The following is a 20,734-nucleotide window of genomic DNA, read 5'->3' as shown; positions in this document are numbered from 1 at the left end:
CACACTCTGTTGAGAACAAGAGCCTCAGCAATGGTACTGGAACTAAAACTGAGGGGTTTTTTGTGAACCTTAGCCATTATTCAATGATGTATGGTTAATCTGCAAATTTCCTAGTATTCCCAAAGTTGTGATTTTCGAATTTTAGAGTGGTAGAGCCCTTCTTCATTTGTTTCATGTCTTCGAATCCAGTTCCAGGAGTTACTACCACAGACAGGAAGTTTTCACTCATTTGGAGGTTATATTCCTAGGATATCTATTGACAGTCAGTTCTCTTCTTACACAATTAAAATCATGAAACTCCATTTCTGAAAGGATATTTGTTGGCATGTAAATAGACAGAGCAGGTGCAGATTTGGGCTTCTAGCAATGAATAAGCACTAATAATTCATTCTCTCCTTCTTACATATATGAGCTTGAGAGAAGCTAAAATTTGTCATATGCAGCTGATTGTTCAAAGAATATAGATGTGAAATCTGTGATTTGCACGTCAGTTCTTTTTTTGTTCCTTTTATTTCTGTGTTGTAGATGTGAAAGTTGTGTGAATCTCCATATTAATATGAAGAGGTTACCCTTACTGAGCAGTTTGCTTTACCCTCCTCCTTATGATTTGCTGAATTAGACTAGAGAGAGAAAAGGGGAGACCGAGGACCAGTTTGGGATTGCTTGGAAAATTGTTGCTTTGTTTTAATAAAGCAAAAATGATCGTTTTTAAAAGGGAAGGGTAGCCACAGCCTGGAGCCTTTGCTTCCAAGAGAATAGATAATCTGCAGAATCACAAAGATTGCCTCGAGTTCAGCTTGGCAGTTAAAGTTCCCCTACTTCCCACCACACACACAGTCTGGCTCTGACCTAACTTTCCAGGCTTATTTCACAATATTTTTCATGCCCTCTGCATTCCTATAGAGTTATTGGGTCTCTAAAGTTTGCTGTTATGCTCCCCAGAATAGTCTGTTCCCATTCCCAGAAGGTACTCACTGCACTTGTCCCTCTCTTGGAATTGTCACCTTCCTTTAGAGCCAATTACCCTGCCACCTTCTATTTCAAATCTACCCTGGACTTTCCTAATCCCTTGATCTTTCTATTTTTATTCCTGCATCAAATCGATGTCTTGCAGCAAAATTTAAAATGTCCAAGGTCAGGGACTGTTTTTTTTTCCATTTGTCCCATCTCAGTAATTATATGCCTTACCCATGGTAGACCATAAATAGGTATTTACTAAATTTAATTGAAAATCAATACTATATAGTAGGATCCAGTCTCATTAGAATTAAAAGGGGTCATATGGGTATAGTCCAATCCCTTACACACACTTCTTAATAGATAAAGGAACTGAGATCCAGAGAAGAGACAGGATCCCATGTGGTAGCAGAATTGGAATTCAGAACCATATCATCTGAAACTATTCCAATAGAAGCCATTCTGCTTCCCTAAGCAAAGAATCCTCCAAAGATAATTTTTAGACGTGATTTAGGAGGTATCAAATGCCAGGCTTCTTCTCTAGGGATCCTTGGCCCATCCTGCCTCATTAGTTTATCAACACTCTAAGTCTCCTTCCCTAATGCCCTCATGACTTCATCCAGCATCATTCCCCAAGCTGTGCCATTGCTCAGAGAGGAATACTGGGGTTGAGTAGTGTCTAGACCTCCTAGATGATCCTGATACTACTGGACCTAGAGCCTTTTAATCAGGAATGGTATAATCTGCAAGTACCATATGGGACCCACTACACATCTTAGAAGCGGTAGCTTCCTCCTCAAGTAAAAGTTGTATGATCATTTAGCAGGTATGCTCTAGTGGGCTTTCTTTGGAGGGTATGAGTTGATTAGTTGGCTGTGACCAATCAATCAATCAATATGCATTTATTAGGCACCTACTGTAATAAATCTACTTGGCACTGGAGATACAAAGACAAAAGGTAATCATCCTCTATCTTTACATTCTCATAGGGGAGATTGGAGATATATAGATACATATGTATACATATACACACACATATATGAATATTATTATGCATGTGTATTCTTATGCATGTGTACACGTATGTTGATATGGTTTCATTCTCAGCGGACCAAAAACTCATCCCTATGTTTGAGTTAAGTTAGTGTGTCTAACTGTAGCTGATCAGACCATTTCAAGCTTGGAAAGGTCTGCCATAGGTCAGACACAAACAATCCCATGGACATTTGGGGCAGATTGTTTACTTTTGCAATCTTGCATTTTTCTAAAGCTGATTTACATACACAAATATGTAAGAGTGTATGTGTGTGTGTAATAGACACACATGGTGTTCCTTATCAGCTTTAAAATTGGGTGGTTCTGAAATTTCATTTTCTTCATAATATGATTTGATGAGTATCATAAGGACACACACACACACACACACTCACTCTTCCAGTACCTGGAATTTGCCTGATTAATTATGCATTTGGGTGAAAACATTGCCTTCAGATGGCCTCAATTAAAATAAAATTAAGTCACCTGGAGAGATAACATTTTAGCACCAATTAGCACGATAACATGGAATAGTTTACATAACAAGTTAGCTTTGACTTGGAAGAGAGCAGAGTCTCCAGGAAAATGTGACACAGACTACACACACTTTGATGAGGAGTCCAGAGTCTTTAAAGTGACAGAGCAGAGAACTGTATGAAGACAAATTGCATGAGAAAGACTCAGCAGCCTCTGAGTCAAGGAGCTCCTGACCCTATGAAAGAGAGGGACAAATTAAAAGCCAAAGTTATCCTAAAGACAAACTCCATCTAGTCCCTATTGTGTCCAAGACTGGTCTTGTACATGTTGCTCTCTGTCCCCAATAGAATGGAAGCTACTTATACAATGTACTGTCTGAAGTCAGGAAGACAGACCTGGATTCAAATCCAGCCTCCAACATTAGTTGTGGAACACTTAGCAAGTCATTTTAACCCTTCTTGCCTCAGTTTCCTCATCTATAAAATGATACAGAGAAGGAAATGGCAAACACTCCAGTATCTTTGCCAAGAAAACCCTAAATGGGACACGGAGAGTGGAAAATGACCAAACAATAACACTTCTAATCTGATCATTGTGGGATTTAAGGGTAAATCTGACCAACAGAACACTGCCTCAAATTATTCCCTTCTCCTCCATACACACAGGCCTTTACAATCCATTGACAGGTATAATGTCAGTTTATCACCATATTTTGCTGGAGAACACAAACTCTGTAGCTGAGCTTTCTTTCCCCGGGCCAGTTGGTCACAGACATCCTTGGGAGCACTCTCTGCTATGAATGCCCAAAGCCCCAGTTTTAGCCAACACAACCATGCATCCTCCTCCTCCCCTTGTCTAGCAGGACCTGACTTCTAAAAGGGACAAAGGTGAAGGAATGGAATGTATAGGTTTGCTCTGTTCCATTGACATTTCTCGAGCCCCTTGTTCCTGGGAGAAATAATCATTCTTTGAGGATGGCCTGAGAAGCTTAAGGAATGGCTCTCCATGGTGAGTCACACTCTTGTTTGAGCCCACGGATGTTCTTTCTCCCTTATTCTTTTCCTATCTACCCTAATGGAAATATTTCATCAGAGTTTTGTTTACTATCTCCTTCCAGCTTACCTCAGTGTGAACGTCTGGAATTCGCTAATGGATTGCACTTGAGATCTCCAAGGAAACCTTTCAACTGAACAATTCCAGACCCTTCACTGAGCCCACTAAAGTGCCTAGTATTGTGCTAAGTACATGCTGGCGAGTCTCATCATTTAAGAGCTTTTGCTATAAAACTTGGTTAAAAGAAAGGGGAACTTCAGCTCATAAGGGAGGTCATTTTATTCCTCCAACGTTTCAATTTATAGATTTACTTGATAATGAGAGCACACTGAGACCCTTTTAGTCAAGCACAATACCCCATCTCCCACCTGCATTTCTTTGTCCTGGCTGGCCCACAGGCCTAGAATACCCTCCATCCTCATTCCATTTACCTCTTAAAATCTCTAGCTTTCTTCAAGTAACCAATCAAATACTGCCTGATCCATAACACTTTTTCCACCCCTTCCCACTTATCAGTTCTTGCTGTCCCAGAAATGTCTTTGTCTAGAGTTTGCATTTATTTATTTATGTACAATAAGTATCCTCCGCCCAAAATGTAAGCTTCTTAAGGACAAGGATTATTTTGGTTTTTATCTATCACTCTATTTCCTAGCACAAAGCCTAACACATAATATGTGCTTAAAATGTTTGTGGAACTCATTAGAATAATATAATCTCCCTGGGCCTCCATTTTTTTCATATGTAGAAACCTCTAGCATCCTATGATGATGCAATTTTCCTTTCCTTATCTCTAAAATTCTTCCTACTCCAACTCACTAAGGAAGATAAGACTGAGTTATTTATTTTCTGCTGTTCTAGCCTTGAGGTTTCCTTCAGTTCCTAAGTCCTCCTCACTCACCACTGATCACTGTGGAATATTGCTTGACAAGACCCATCCCTCTTCTCCCACTGATAAGTTCCTCCTGGACCCTCAGTTTTATAAAGGTGCGTCTGTATTCATTTCCCTCCTGGCCCTATTCCTGACTATGGACTTCAAAATCATGCTCTCATGCTCCATCATACCCCACCCTTTTCAGTTCTCTGTATATTGTTTTTCCCCAAATTCTAGTGGGAGGAAATATAGGCTTAATTAAGCACTTTCTTTGTAAATTCTAAAAAGACTAGAAATATAAGACTGGACCATATTGTGATGAGCCATAAATGTCAAAGAAGTCTTTAAATTCTATCCTGAATATTATTGAGCTCTAACAGAATTTATCAAGTAGAAAATTGACATGAGCAGACCTTGGCCTCTACTTGGAACATTATGGGAGGAAAAATCCATTTTTAGGTATTCCATAGACCCCCCCAAAAAATGTCAAAAATTTGACAAATTGTATACATTCCAAGACACTTCTATTAAGTGCCTTCCTTGTGCTAGATGCTAGAGATAGGACCATTCAAAGGAAATAGCCTCCTACATTTAGGAGGCCTACAATGATATATACCCAAGAACAAGGAAAATTGAGGGGGGAGGAAGCACTAATAACTGGGGAAATCAAGGAGGCTTCATGGAAAAGAAGAACCTGAATTGAATTTAGAAGGATGACAGGGAATATGGGACACAGAGATGAGCAGAGAGCTTATTGCAAGCATAAGGAACAGCTTGCAAATGCAGAGAAACAGAAAATGGAGAAAAAACACACAATTTGCTATGATGTGAAGTTCATGAATAATATCAATAACAGTAGCTAACATTGATATCAAACTTTTATAAAATTTATAAAGTGATTTATAATTATTATTTTATTTGATCTGCACAACAACCTTAGGAGGTGAGCATTTTTGTTATTATCACCTTTATTTTAGATAAAGGAGACAGATCCAGGTTAAATGATTTGCCCAGAGTCATAGAGTACTAAGTGTCTGGAGGTAGGATTTGAATTCAGGTCTTCCTAAACTCAAAGTCCAGCCAATTATCTAATGGAAGGGTTCTATAAAATAAGACTTGAAAGGTTGGTAGAAGGGAGACAAATTGGGAAGAACTTCAAATGCCAGACAAAGGAATGGGTATTTTAATCTATAAGCTAAGGGGAATTATTAAAAGACAGTGTCAGATAACTCCAATGCTAGGAAAGGAAAACATAAATAAAAACAATTAACCTATGGATCGTTTGTTTATTTGTTTGTTTTTTTCATAATTACTCTGGAGTTTTCAACTGTACTAAATCCAAAACTCTAGCATTTTGATTTCTAAGCAAGTGAGCTTCATTCAATTCAACCTAACAAACATGTATTAAATGCACCTTCCTCTTAGAATACTCTTGTTCATAGGAGAGCAAGGCATAGTTTATTTGCCAGATCTTTGGAGAAGGAGGAATTTAAGGCCAAAGAATAACTAAGAAATATTATAAAATGAAAAGTAGCTAAATTTTATTAAATGAATATTGAAAACTATCTTTACATGTAACTGGAAAAATAAAAATACCATTAAGTGAAAGAAAAAAAAGAATATTCTTGTTCAGAGTTTATATATATTGAAATCCTATCCATCCTTTAAAATCTACCCCAAATGCTATCTTTTCCTACAAGCCTCCTCTCCCCTAATTAAAAATGGCCTCCATCAGGTCCATACAATTAGAGCTGGAAAGACTCTGAGAGATCAAGTCTAGATCATATCTCTAATATCTGAACTCAGGTCTTCTAGTTCTCTATATTATATGTAGCCACTCTATCCTTCCACAAACTTGGTGTTCCTTGAGTACTGCCCTGAAAAGTCATCGGATCTTAGAACTGGAAGAGACCATAGAGATGATCAAGTCAAATTTTCCTCAGATGAGGAAACTAAAGCCCAGAGAGGTTGCTGATTGCCTAAGGTCACACAGTTAAATGTCAAAGGTAAGATTCTAATTCAGCACTTCAGATTTGGGCAATTCCAAGGCTCTTTCTAAAACCCCAAGCTAGCTTTCCTCTTAGTGATATATGAAGAGAAGTGAGTAGGGGGAGAGCAAGAAAGTGGGAGAGGGGAAAGAGATCACTTTTTAACAATCACAAGAATGCTATTAAATTAATTAATAGTCTTTTCTATCTCAAAATTTTACCCAAATTTAAAATGTATTCATCTTTGTAACAATATCTGTCTTATTTCCTTCACTAAAGTGTAGCTCCTTTGAAGTAGAGATTCGCTCATACCCTTATTTTGTAATGTATGAATTTACTAAATATAAAATTAATGAATTACCTGTCATAGAATTAGAGACTTAGAGCTAGAAAGAAGTCTTGAAGTAATCAACAATCAACGACTCATTTTATAGTCAAGGAGGTTTGATCTGCCCAAGGTCAAGTAAGTAGTAACATCAAGGTCACTCACTGGATCCTGGGTCATATCAGTCATCTTGACCTTTGTCTGGCCACTGGTCTTTAATGATTCTGAAGTAGAGTGGCACTAATGCCCCACTCATACCCAATTCATGTGCAAATCATGATGTCATTAGTAGTCTTAGAGAAGGAAGAACAACAATAAATAATTGTTGAAAGCTGCATTTGAACTCATTTCCTCTAATTCTAGATTTCATTGATAAATGTGAAAATTTTTTTAAAAAACAAGGGAAGATTTATGAATTCTTTGCCAGGTACCATTTCATTCATTTTCTTTTTAGTTTCCAAGTCAGATACTTAGATATCACCCTACCCTGAGTTTTAGTGCTCCTCTGTCAAGTAGCTTTTGGCTCAAAAGGTCCCATGGCCATCCAAAGGAGCTGACCACAAAAACTCAAGTTTTCTTTCAGGTCCTGCTTGAACTTTCCTTGGGTAAAACTCAAGGAAAATCTTAAGTAAAGTTTCAGTAAGCCTTAGAACTATGTTCTACCAAATATGGAAAATAGAGGAGATAATGTCCAAAGTACAGATGGGTTATTTCAATCCACAGAAAATTCATTAGAGATAGGCACACACAAAACACACCAAAGGAAGCTGAAGATAGAGGAGGGGAAGGTATCTGGCTTAGGGAGCATGATACTGAGATCCAAAATCAGTATAGCTGATGGGAAACGGAGAGAAGTCTCTCAATTTGACTTCCTGGAATGCAGGGCTCTGAACTCCAATCAGAGGATCCAGTTGGAGGGCCAAAGGGTACTAATGAGAAGTGAATATCAGGCAAATCCTATCATGAAGAATAATGAGATTTCACAATGATGAGTTTCCTAGAGAAGGAAGATGGGCTAGAGATACCTAAAGAAGTCCAAAAGCCATGTAGTTGGTGGGAAATGGACAATTGCCATTGCTACCCACTATCCCCGATTTGGGCCTTTGTATTCAAGCATAACAAATCTATTCCATTCAGTTCTTCAAATATTCAAATATTCATTTGTACTTTTTCAGATATTTGAAGACAGATATCATCTTTCCTCTTCCCTTCCCATCTTCATCCCCCCTCCCAATATACCCTGCCTTCCCATGTCTTTGGGAACATAGTGTTTTCAAAGTCTTCTCGACTTTGAACTAGGGATCCTCAGTTATTTTAACTGATTCTTATCTAGAATGACCTTGAAAGCCTTCACTATCCTGGATGCTTTTTTTCTTTTTTTTAAGATTAGGTCCCCCTTTTCTTTGGTAAGTCTTATCAGAAACAAAAGCTTTCAAGTATTTCTGATGAAAAGACCAGAGATAAATAAAAAAAAATTGTCATTCAAACACAACACTCAAGAGAAACAAAAAAAAAAGATATACAAAACAGAGAAATTATATGGGAAGATGATACATGTAATACCTAAGAACTTTTTTTTTATTATTATTAAGGCATCATTTAATGGGCACAGGTATGAGTCAATTATATTGGGATGATCTCTTTAAAAAAATGAAGAAGTGAGAAAGAGAATTGCTCTGAGAGAAAGGGAAGGGAAAGGAAGGATGAGATAAATTATCTTACATAAAAGGCATGCATAAAAGCAAGAGCTTTGAGAGTGGAGGACAAAATCGGGTGGGGGTGGCAGGGAAGCTTGAATCTCTCACCAGAATTCAGTCAAAGAGGAAAGACTATTCATTCGTAAGTATAGAAATCTATCTTATCCAGTAGGAAAGTAAGAAAGGGGAATAAAAAAAATTGGGGGAAGAAGGATAATAAAAGAGAGGGCTGAGAGGGAGGCAATGAACAGAACAGACTTTTGAGGAGGGACAGGATAAAGAGAGAGAGGCAAGGATAACTAAGAGAAAATAGGAAGAAGGAAAATACTCAGTAATCATAATTGTGAATGTGAATGGGGTGAACTTAGCCATAAAATAGAAGTAAATAGTAGAAATCAGAATCTAGCAGTTATGTTATTTACAAGAGATATATTTGATACAGAAGGACAAGAACACAGAGTTAAAATTAAGCACTTAGAGCAGAATCTGTTATGGTTCAAGTGAAAAACAAAAGGAGGGGGAGAGAGCAAGTGTAGCAATCATAATAACAAAGTAAAGCAAAAGTAGATTTAATTAAAAGCAGGGAAACTACGTTTTGCTAAAAAGTAACAAACAACGAAGTAATATAAAATTATATAAAGGCTTCATTTCTCAAATATATAGAAAAATGGAATAAAATTTATAGAAATAAGAGCTATTCCCCAATTGATAAATGGTCAAAGATTATGAACATGCTATTATCAAAAGAAGAAATCAAAGTTATCTATAGTCAATAAAAAGTTCTAAATCAATGTTGATTAGAGAAATGCAAATTAAAGCAACTCTTAGGTATTATCTCACACTTATCAGACTAGCTAACATGACAAAAAAGGAAAATGACAAATACGAGAGAGTAAGCCATGCAAAAAAAAAAAATTAGGTACACTCATGCATTGTTAGTAAGTTGTGAACTAGTCCAAACATTCTGGAGAACAATTTGGAAATATGCCCAAAGGGATATAAAACTGTTCATATCTTTTGATCCAGCAATACCACTACCAGGTCTCTATTCCAAAGTGATAAAAGAAAAAGAACCTAGATGTATATAAACATTTATCTTTCTTTCAGTGGGGGAAAAGAGTTGAAAATTGAGGAGATATTCATCAATTAGAGAATAGCTGAACAAATTGTGGTATATGATTGTGATAGAATATTATTGTGCTCTAAAAATGATAAAGGAAGTGGTTTTAGAAAAAAAAAAAACAACTTGGCAATACATATATGAACTGATGCAGAGGGAAGTAAGCAGAACCAGGAAATCCTTGTACACAGTAGCAGCAATATTATAATAATGATGATCAACTGTGAAATTCTCAGTTACTTTGATCTATAGAATGGTTCAAGACAGTGATGAAGCACTCATGATGAAAAGTTCTTTCTCTAAAGAGAGCACATGAACTCTTGAATGCAGACTGAAGTATAATTTTTTCATTTTATTTTTATGCTTTTTTAAAAAAATTATTAGTATGGAAATACATTTTTTGTGAATTCACATGAATAAGGGATATCCTATTGCTTGTCTTCTTAATGCGTAGAAAAGGGCCTAAAGGGAGGGAGAGAATTTGGAACTCAAAAAAAATTTTTTAATGTTAATAATAAATAATAAATTAGAAAAAAAAAATAGGATCCCCCTATCTCACTGATCAGGGTCTACTCTACTCATAGGCTTTGTCCCACTCTGATTAGCATGGGAGCACTGATCTCAGATTCTGACCTGCACTAGTTTGCCTATTTTTAGGCAACCTGGTAAGACCCTTTCCAGTGGCTAACTATATTAATGCTGATCAGTGAGAAGTCTTGAATCCACCATTCTCAGTCTTCCTGGTAGATACTCTCTTGAGATGGTCTTCTATCTATTGATGCCCTTCTTAAAACAAAACCTCTAGAATGGAATTATAATACTTTCCAATGGAGCAGCATAAAATGGACCATCTTCTTGTTTCTGGGTCACTGTGCTCTCTTATTTCATCCCATGATTGTTTTTCTTTTTCTAGCCTCAGATTGAAAGTAAGAAGTGGGTGTGGACATTGTTTAATTTAGTCCAACTTTAAAAGGCATCATGAGGTAATGGAAAGAGGGCTGGATTCTCTTTGGTATTTAATGCCTTGGGAACTAAGGCAAATCACTAAATCTCTTTTGCTTCAGTTTCATTATCTACCAAATTAAGAAGTTATACTAGATGACCTAGAAGGTCCTTTCCAGTTCTAAGTCTTTGATTCTACTTGGCTAAACAAATTGTGACATGTGAACATAACAATATGATTGTACCATAAAAAATAATGAATATGAAGAATTTGGAGAAACAAGAAAATATATAAGAATTAATGCAGAGCTGAATAAGAAGCAGGAAAACAAAACCAAATGTCCCAATGAACAATTTTTTATGGTGCAATCATATTCTGTTATGTCCATTGAATGTGATTGCACTATAAAAAAGATGAGCGTAAAGAATTTGGAGAAACAAGAGAATATACAAGAATTAGTGCAGAATGGAATAAGAAGAAGCAGGAAAATAAAACTGACTGTCCCAATGGTCTTAGTGAAGTTTTAAGTTATAAAATTTAAAGTTGAAACAGAATAAGTACAATGACAAATACAATGTGCCTGGATGTAAGTTGAAAAAATCTGTCTCATTCTTTTCCTTAAAGAGATGGAAGGAATTATGGATAGGGAATTTTGCACACATAGTCACCAAGGTTACTATGCTGGCTGGTTTTGTCAAGCTGTTGTTTTTTAAAATCTTTGTTACACAGAGACCTCACCACTGAGTAGGAATATATTTAAAAATAAATATTTTTTAAAAGGTGTAAATCATCAGAAAGAGACCAAAACAGAAATTTAGACAGGAAAGACAGAGAAGAGAGTTTTAGAAAGTCAAATAAATAAATAAATAAGATTCTTGTCAAAGGGAGGCCATGAATAGGGCATAAGGGACAGAAATGCCTGGTTTTGACTCCTACCTCTGACATTTACTAGCTTTGTGACTCTGGCTCAGATTAGAGCACTGGACCTGAAGTCAGACAAATTCAAATCTGGCCTCAGATACTCATTATCTGTGTGACTTTGAGCAAATCACTTAACTGTTTGCCTCAGTTTCCTCATCTGTTAAATGAGTTGGAGAAGGAAATGGCAAACCAGTATCTTTGCCAAGAAAACCCCAAATGGGATCACAGAGAGTCAGATATGACTGGAAAATGACTATAAAACAATAGCTAACTATAGACACATCTCTTAATGTCTCTAAATATCAGTTTCTTCATTGATAAAACAAAGATGTAATATATACATGTAGAAATAGAGATATCGCTTTGCAAATTTTGAGACTCAGCTGTTATTACTCTTGCTTAGCAAATATATAAGGTTGTAAGAAGGTATCGCATCGGGAGGAAGCCTGGACTTCATATACACAGAATATTGGCCTAAGTCCGGCACTTACTCCCTTCTAGACAGTTTTGTGCATTGGATCGAGTTGGCAGTTGGCTAGGTTTAAACCGTTTTGTAACTTCTGGACCTTGTCAGGCCAGAATATTAAATGGAGTCAGACGGACCTATACAGAAGAGAAAGTCACAGCTCTAACAAGTTATCAGAGAGACCGCCTTCGGGGCAAAATAGCTCCTGCCAAGCCACAAGAGCCTCATCAGTGTTCTCCGTTCCTCAGCCAAACCCTGCCAAGGCTGGGCTGTTGGGAAACAGGGCTGAGCCGCCCAAGCTGCCTTGACTTAATTTTGTTTGTTTATATTTATACACGTGGTGCCCACTGACAAGGCCTCTTGGCCCGGTTGGACACAGTGTTTACAAACAGCAACACAATTAACAGACAGGAACCAAAACCACCAAGCCCAAATCGAAACTACCCTACTGAGCCATCCTTTCCAAGTCAACACATCTCCTCAGATCCAGAAACCAATGTCCACAGAAAAATACTAGTGGTACCCAACAGTGTCCAGGGTCAAGAGAAAGGGCTCCCTTTCTGCTCTCCACTCCACTCCCCTCCCAACAAGCTGCTAGCATTCTTCCCCCACTGAAATGACTTTACGTCACTTTGCATAGACTACTTCTTTATACCCAGTGTGCTTCTGCAACAACTCCTTTTAGCAATCAGTTCATTCCCAATACTTTGTATTCCCAATAATGAGTCCAGTTCCTGACACATTGTAAGTGTTTTGGGGTTTTTTTTATTTTGTTTTTGTTTGTATTTGTTTAGATTTCGTTGAATATTCAGTCTAGCAACCATGGAAACGTTTTCTAATCCTATTTTTTTTTTAATAATAGCTTTTTATTTTTCAAAATATATGCAATGGTAGTTTTCAATATTCTCCCTTGCAAAACTTTGTGTTCCATATTTTTTCTCTCTCCCTCATCACCTTCCCTCTCCCTAGACAGCAAGTAATCCAAAATAGGTTAAACATATGCAATTCTTCTAAACATATTTCCACATTTATCCTGCTGAGCAAGAAAAATCAGATAAAAAAGGGAGAGAAAAAAAAAACAAGGGGAAGAACAACAAAGATGAAAATGCTATGTTGTGATCCACATTCAGTCCCCATAGTTATCTCTCAGGAGGCAGATGACTCTCTCCATCACGAGTCTATAGGAATTGGCCTGAATCATCTCATTGTCTAATCCTAATTTTACTGTATTTCAATAGGTAGCTTACACTATCACTAGTGAGCACTGAACATGGGAGTCAAGACCTGTGTTCAAATCCTGCCTCATGTAGCTCTGTGACTCTGGCTCAGTTACCACTGTTGGCATTAGTTTCCAAATCTGTAAAATGAGGACAATAATGACACCTACCTTACAAAGTGGTTGTAAGGATCATATGAAGTAATATTTGCAAAATATTACAAATTAATTTATTATTATAAATAAAGCATAAATATACAAAATAATTTATTATTATGAATTTAAAAATTAGAAAAATTACAAATATTAATTTGTAAAATGCTATGCTAACCTTAAAGCATTACATATATCCTACTTATTGTTACTATGCTTATCATTATGAACATCCTTGTCCAAAACATTTTGATGGTTGAAGCCATTGTTTTCAATTTGTGTTCTTTTTCTTCTTAAATCTAAAATCAATTTTTACATGTAATTGAGGAGGAGAAATAAAATATTAATTTTTTAAATTAAATATAAGAAGGAAATGTAGTTGGGCCCCATAAAATAACTGGGGCTTTTCCCCTACCCTCCTCCTTTTTTCTTAGAAAACTACAATTCTCTTAATGGTATAAAAAAATTAATTAACATAATGATCTATCCCATACCATTCAAACTTATAAATCAAATACTCTTTAACCTGGTTTCTTCTACTTTTTGGGACAAGGGAAAAAATACTTTCTGGTATGTAAGTTCAAGGAAATAGACCTTCTACCAGACATGAACAGTTGTCTTGAGAATGCAGATTTATGAAAATTGATAGTCTGTCTTTGTCTGACAAAACAATGTGCTTTTCTTTGCCCCATTTTCGTCTCTGACTGTAACAGAATCAACTTAAAAAAAAAAGAAAAGAAACTTTTTTTTTTCTTAATTAAACATAGCCTCCCTTAAAGGCAAACTGTGTGGGCTTAGATCAGTTCTATTTCTTCTCTCTCTTCATCAATGCCGAGAGAAAAAATGGTGGTGACAAGTCCAAGCTAAAAACTAATATTGGAGAATGAACAGGACACTTAGCTTCAGGGTCACTTGAGAAAATTGAGGCAAAAAGAAGAACAAAATACTCAGGCCTAGTAGATAAATTGCCAAGTTTCTACAAACATGAGCCATGTTGTCGAATGGGGGAAATGAAGTGCTTTTTTTTTCATTATTATTTTAAAATCACTTCTGTCTTGAAAGGGAGGCAAGTAAAGGAAAATCTGTGTGTATGTTTGTGTGTATAAAACAGTACTCTATTTTGGTGGCAGAGAGTACTGAATATTTCAGAAATCTTGGTCACAAAATTAAATTATTTGTGTGCTATATGTAATATAGGATTAAACAGTACTTACTAAAAATAATGAGGATTTTATGCTTCCAGTGATAAGTTCCTCTTTCAACTACTCTTTTTAACTTATTTGTTGTTAATTTGTTTCTGGGCAACCAACAGGATGTCATGTTAACAGGAGGGACTAAAGCAGCTGAGATAACACTACAAATACAAAATTTGTCACTTAAACAAATTCAGAAAAGGAAGCTCATGGGCTCCAATGGCCCACTTCCCCTCCCTAAAAATCTGGAGAGCAACTGAATCTTTTATCACACTTTCAGAGATTTGAACAACATCCAGGCATCTGTACAATGTATATTTTTAATTACATCTGACTTTCACTTCCAATATATTAAAAAATTCTTTATTTGCCCATGTGGACTACAAGTAAATTCTGTGTCTCTCTCTCTCTCTCTCTCTCTCTCTCTCTCTCTCTCTCTCTCTCTCTCTCTCTCTGCTTCTGTCTCTGTATCTCCATCTCTGTTTTTCTCTGTCTCTCTCTCTCTCCACTCTGCCTGTCTCTGTCTCTGTCTCTTTGTATATTTCTCTCTGTCTCTCTGTCTCTGTTCTTCTCTCTCCATTTCTGTCTCTCTTTCGACTCTGTCTCTCTTTGTCTCTCATCTCTCTCTGTCTTTTCTGTCTGCTTCTCTCTCTTTCTCTCTCTCTCTCTCTCTCTCTCTCTCACTCTTTCTCTTCCTCTCCCTCTCTTCCTCCCCTTCTTTTTCTTTCTTTCTCTCCCTCCCCCTCTTTCTTTGTCTCTCTCTCTCTCTCTCTCTCTTTTTCCTTCCCTCTTTCTCTATCTCCCCTCCTTGTCTTCTCTGTCTCTGTCTCTCTACCTCTCTCCTTCCTCTCTCTGTGTCCATGTGTCTATCTCTCTACCTCTATTTCTTTGTTTTTTTCTATCTTTTTCTACTCCTGTCTCCCTGTCCAACCCAAACCTTTCTGATAGCATTTGGATAAGTTTATACAGCAGGCTCCTAGGTTTGAAAGACTGAACGAGATTCTATATAGTAAAGATTCTGCTGACTCCTTATTTCCAAGAGATTTTAGCCTTATCTCTTTGCTACTCACTTTCACTTCATAAGTATTTCTTAGGCTTTCTATTAATTGCTAGGGATGCAAAGACAAAAACCAAATGTTTCTTTCCTTCAAAAGTCCTGTATTCTATTAGGGGGAGAAGCAAATATGAAGACATGCAAAATATATACAAAAGAAATGAAAAGTAATTAGGGGAGGAGGTGGACTAGAAACTAGGATAATGGGGGTGGGAGGTGACAGGAGCTTTGAAGGAAGTTAGAGATTTTAAGAAATAAATGTGAGCAGACAGAGCCTATATTCGGAATGGGTACCCTCAGCCCCAGCATATGTAGATATTCCCCAATAATGTGGGAGGTGGTAAAGGAAGGTGGCTACTTCTGGCTGTGTGTGATCCATCACTAAAATGATTTGACATTCTAATATGAAATGAAGGACCCTGTGTGGTCCCTTGCTTATGTCCTCTCCCCAACCAAATTGAAGCATTCTGACAGCAACAAGGGGATGAAGTGTCCCATTTGTTAAAAGAAGAATCAATTTCCATCTGATGCTTCTTAGATACAGATTTCTAGGTGACAAGACGTGTTTCTAGTGAGACTGGGGAAAAGACAGATTTCAGTCCATATCCCAGAATCATGGTAACCCTGCCCAGAAAGCCAGAACCAAGGGACTTTGCCTATATTTTTGTGATTCCTAAACTAGGTCTTGCTAGTGTATTCCAGAGCAATGAGCACCGCTACAGCAGCAAGACCCCAACAGAGGCAAGTTGGATTGTAGCAACCCTAAGGGTTGATAAGAAAAATACTTGTATCGTGTGGTCTTAGACTTGAGGAGCAGAGAAGACTGGTTCCATCTGGCCATTTTGCAGTAGCCTAGAACCTGGAGTTAATTGGATGATACAAAGCCAAAGAAAATGAAAAATGACTAAATATTTGAGAACGGCTTCATGTTCTATTAGCTCTACAATATTAGACTTTCAATGGATTACTAATAGTAGTTATTAGTTATTAAATTCTATTAATCCTGCTTAAATCATTCTATTAACATTTCTTTCTTTTTTTCTTATGTTTGGTATTCTATTATGTATGGAAGTAAACTAACTTTCCTATGCTTATCTCATATTGCACTTTTAGTACTCTTTGTTACCCACCATCCTTTTAGAGGAGAAACCCTAGATGGGGATTATAAGTCAATTTTCCCTCATGATAGCCAGGGTGGGAGTTTAATGAGCCAAAGATCATAAAAACATGGGACCCGTTTCCCATACTGAGAAAAGCTCCCCTACCACTGAACTCAGTACAGGACCACATGGTTGAATAGAGATTGGGCGGGCCAAGTAACCCAGCCCCTCTGAGTCCCATTAGCAGCTCCTTTATATAAAAAAGAGGCATGAGGGACAGCCTATAAAAAGACAAGGCTGAGTACACGGAATGGCATGTGCGGTGAACAGCAAAGAGGTCTATCTGGTTGAAATATAAAGTATATGATGGGGAGTAATGTGATATAAGCCTGAAGTGGTTGGCTAGAGTCAACCTATGAAGAGTTTTAGATGCCAAATATAGGAAGTTTTATTTAATCCTTGAAGCAATTGGGGATAACTAGAACTTTTTGAGAAGAGCAACAATGTGGTCAAACTTCCACGTTAGCAATACCTATTTAGTAGTTGTATGGAGGATGAATTGCAATGGAGAAAGAGTCAAGTCATCAATAAACATTTACTAAGCTCCTACTATGTGCCAGACACAGGGTTAAGTATAAAATGGCTTTAGGCAGAAGACTGATTAGAAGCCTATATTAGTCATGGTAAGGAGTGATAGAGATCTGAATAAATCCTCAGTATATTCTAATTTAAATAATATTATATGAGAACAAAACCATCAAATCAATCAATCAATGAAATCAATTAATAATATCAATCAAACAATATGAGAATAAAACCAACTAAATCAGTATTTGTGTGCCTATTTTACAATAATTATAATAGTAATAATAATAATTATTATTATATGAGAATAAAACCACCAAATCAGTAAGTATTTGTGTGCCTATTTTACAATAATGATAATAATAATAATAATAATTGTATGAGAATAAAACCATTCAATCAAATCAATAAGTATTTCTGTGCCTATTATAATAATAGCAATAGTAGTAGCAAAACCAATAAAAATTATAGCTCAAATTTATATAACATTTTGTGTCAGGCAGTATTCTAAGTGCTTTACAATTACTATCTCATTTGATCCTCACAACTACCCTTAGAGATAGGTGCTAGTATTATCCCCATTTTACAGATGAGAAAACTGAGATAAACAGGAGTAATGTGATTTACCTTATCTTTTTGCTATTCAGTTTCACTTCATAAGTATTTCTTAGGCTTTCTATTAATTGCTAAGGATGCAAAGATAAAAACCAAATGTTTCTTTCCTTCAAAAGGCACAATCTCCTGTAGATGGAAAGTCAAGACGTCAAGATCTGAAATGCTGAATGAAATGCTAACCCAACTCTTGAAATGAATGTCCAGTAGACATCTTGAACTCAACAAGTCCAAAACAGAACTCATTCTCCCAACCCTCTTCCCTCTTAACTTCCTTATCATTGTAAAGGGCAACACCATCTTCCCAGTCCCTCAGAGTCACAACTGAGGAGTTACCCTAGACTGCTCTCACTCCCCAAATCTAAGCTGGTTCTAAGTTTCATGAATTCTACCTTTGAAACATCCCTTATATATTACACTCCTTCTCTAGGTCAAAGCATCTTAAACTGTAGGTGGTTACCCATCTGGGTTTGTATAACTAAATGTAGAAATCATGAAATCATGATTATCAGTAAGTGTTTGATTTGTATACTTTTTTAATAAATCTGTATACCTAGGGTCACATAAAAAGTTCCCAGGTAAAAAGGGGTCACAAGTAAAAAAAGTTAAGAAACCTTGCTCTCAGTGGCACAGTGAATAAAGCACTGAGCTTAGGGTCAAGAAGACCTGAATTCAATTTACGCTTCAGATATTTACTAGCTTTGTGAACCTAGACAAGTCATTTAAATACTATCTGCCTTAGTTTCTTTAGTTGTAAGATGGGGATAAAAATAACAACCACCTCACACAGAGTTATTGTGAAAATCAAATGAGATAAATCACTTGGTACATGTTGGGTACTTCATTATTCCCTTATTGTCTTATTCCCTGCTCTTTTCCTTCTCTGAAACTTCCACCATCACGAGACAGGCCCTCACCACGTCATGCCTGGAACTATTGCAATAGCTGATGGGTTGATACTACAAATCTCTGCTCACCCCAATCCATTTTGCTCTCAGCTACCAAATTAATTATCCTAAAGCACAGATCTGGTCATGTATCACCCTCTTCATTTCCAGATCCTTTGGTTGGCTACTTTCCTTGATTATTTCTATTTTATTATATATATATATATATATATATATATATATATATATATATATATATACACACACAGAGACTGTTTTTGCCTTTTTGTGCATTTTTTTTTTTTTTTTGCAGAGGCAATTGGGATCAAATGACTGACCCAGGGTCACAGTTAGGAAGTGTTAAATATATGAGGCTAGATTTGAACTCAGGTCCTCCTGACTTCAGGACTAGTTCTCTATCCACTTTTTTGTGTTTCTTAATAAATGCTTGTTGATTTATATAACTGTGCACAAAACCAGGGCAGGGATTCCCCCATGGCAGTATGTACTTACTAGGAGAATGACTGTTCAGATAAACTCAGCTTATTTCACTGGTTGAAAGTTATTTCAGGGCCAGGGTCAAATAATCAGGAAAGTATGGAGATACTGGAGACCAGGGAGAGAAAGATATTGATGAAAGAGAGGCAGGAAGAGGAAGGAGGAAAAGATTCGATAGTTCTGTTCACTAATTTGAATTTGGGAAGGATGCCTTTTGGGAAGGAGTCTGAAGGCTAAGAATTTCATGTTGTCCATGTGAGTGGTATCTGGAAGGAGCAACTCTCTGTGTGTATATGTGTGTGTGTGATTTTTTTTATATGTATATGTGGGCAAAGGCATAGTCGTTTAATCTTGTGCTAAAGGCTAGTCATGCTAATTAAGATGGGAAAGACATGGGAAGTGGGCCTGGTCTTTTATAGAAACTCAAAATCAGGCTTGAGGCGTAAGGAAAATGAGTGAAAATAATAATGAGTCACTATTTTTACCCAAGTTACTCAAACATCATGGATTCATTAGGTTATTCCTGAACATTATAATCTAGCATTTTTCATGACTGAACTGGAACTATGGGAATGGTGGCTCAGCCCCTGGGATGGTTTTTGGCAGACTGGATGTTTGAAGGATCATTAGGATTTGAATGAATAGAAAGAGAAGATGGACTTCATTATAGGAGAGGAGAAGGATGTGAACTCAAAGGCAGAAGCAGGTGAGCACAAAATATGTTTCAGAACAGTAAATGAAAACTTTTGGCCGGAGTAGAACCTTGTGAAAGGGAAATTTTGAAGACAAGGCTGGAGATATTTTTTCAGGTGGTCACATTTGAAGAGCAATAGGTTTATTCCACTCTATCCTCTCTTCATAAGTAGAAAGGATTCTTTATGTTTAAAGGGCTCACTATCCATTTTCCATCTATTTGGCAAGCTCCCCCCTTTCCAGCTTCTTCTATGTCTTGTCTTTTTCTTTAGATAATAAACTCCCTTAGACCAGGAACCATCTTTCTTTTTCTTTTTTATACCCCTAGCACTTAGCCCAGTGCATGAAGTACTTAATAGTACTTCATAAAGTACTTAATAAATATTTTAAAAGGTACTTAATAAATATTTATTGAACTTAAATGAAAAGTATCATTCTGGAAAGCAACAGACTGTTGGCCTCCATTTTTGAACCCATTCTGCCACCCCAGAGAATTCTGAAGATAAAGAATTAGGCATGCGTTTTTAAGACATGATCAATATATTGTTTTGTTTAACTATACATATTTGTCACAAAAGGTACTTCTTTTTGGAGGAGAGAAATTGTTGGGTTATTGAATAGTCATAGATATGTAAAAAAAAAAAAAGCATGGGGAGAGGAGAGGTAAAGAAGGGAGAGAGAAAAAAATTGAAACACAGTCTTACAAAAATGAATGTTGAAAACTATCTTTTCATGAATTTGAAAAAATAAAATACTATTGAAAGACAAAAATAAATAAATAAAAAGTGCATCAATAAAACATTTTAAAGTACAGAAATAAATAGAACAGTTTTGTCACTGCTCCATTACATTTTAAATATTTTTGTAAAAGCAAACTATGAAACTGTATG

This window comes from Sarcophilus harrisii, chromosome 1, assembly GCF_902635505.1.
Source record: "Sarcophilus harrisii chromosome 1, mSarHar1.11, whole genome shotgun sequence".
NCBI lineage: Eukaryota > Metazoa > Chordata > Mammalia > Dasyuromorphia > Dasyuridae > Sarcophilus > Sarcophilus harrisii.
This window is presented reverse-complemented; position numbering follows the sequence as displayed.